Here is a 1428-nt window from a genome sequence, read left to right on the forward strand (position 1 = left end):
GTTAGAGTGGATAAGTTCGAGTTTCCCGTTGATTTCGTCATTATGGACATTGAGGAAGACACGAAGGTCCCACTCATTCTTGGCAGACCATTCCTAAATACTGCCAAGGCCGTAATTGACGTTCATGAGAAATCATTGAAATTGAGGGTTGGAGGAGAAGAAATCACATTCAATGCTGATCGCCTCATGAACCATCCTAAGGAAGAAGATGTGAACCTCTCCGATTCTTTTCAAGAACTCATCAATGAATACCTGGAAGAGACTATGGCTATATGTAGTCAAGATCAATTTCTAAGGATCTGTTCTTTACACCTCCTAAAGGAAATCTCGACAACTATTCCTCCATAGACCTTAGTCAACACATATCTCCCCTCTCTGAAAGTAAATTTCTTGGAAACACTATTCAAATAGCACCGATAGGACAAGGCATTCATTTACCTCTGTTAAGGAGAAGACCGAATGAAGAAACATATTTCATTCCGGTATATCAGGAACCCCAGTCAAAGGAGGACTGTGAGGAGTTTCCTGAACCTACCTTCGAAACTAAAGAAGATGTTTCTGTAGAGGAAGCATTAAGAAGGACAATTTCCAAAAATGAAGAATAGATAGCATTAGTGACCGCTACTGAAGAATTAGAATTCCAGGAGAAATATGACTCGTTAGACCGAAAGGAGATAGCTAGGATGAAGCCATCTATCGAGGAACCTCCAGAATTAGAATTGAAGAAGTTACCCGACAATCTGGAGTATGCATTCTTAGAAGGAGAATCGCAACTCCCTGTAATCATATCGAAAGACCTCATGCCACAAGAGAAGGCGAAGTTGATTCAAGTTTTGAAATCCCATAAGAAGGCAATTGCTTGAAAGATCTCCGACATCAAAGGGATCAGCCCCAACTATTGCACCCACAAGATGTTTATGGAAGATGATTTCAAACCTTCAGTTCATAGGCAAAGAAGGGTCAACCCTATGATTCAAGAAGTCGTCAAAAAAGAAGTGATCAAACTTCTGGACGCCGGTCTGATCTATCCTATCTCTGATTCGCCATGGGTTAGTCATGTTCAAGTGGTACCCAAAAAGGGAGGGACAACCGTAATTTAAAATGAGAATAATGAACTTATTCCAACTCGGGAAGTCACTGGTTGGAGGGTTTGCATAGATTATCGTAAACTAAACGATGAAACTCGGAAGGATCATTTTCCATTACCTTTCATCGATCAAATGTTGGAACATCTATCAGGAAATGAATACTACTATTTCCTAGACGGTTTTTTCGGCTACTTTCAAATTCCCCTCGATCCAAAGGACCAAGAGAAAACAACCTTTACTTGTCCTTATGGAACATTTGCCTATCAACGTATGCCCTTTGGGTTATGCAATGCACCAGCTACATTCCAGCTATGCATGATAGCAATATTCCATGACATGA

This window comes from Rutidosis leptorrhynchoides, chromosome 11 (assembly GCF_046630445.1).
Source record: "Rutidosis leptorrhynchoides isolate AG116_Rl617_1_P2 chromosome 11, CSIRO_AGI_Rlap_v1, whole genome shotgun sequence".
Classification (NCBI taxonomy): domain Eukaryota; kingdom Viridiplantae; phylum Streptophyta; class Magnoliopsida; order Asterales; family Asteraceae; genus Rutidosis; species Rutidosis leptorrhynchoides.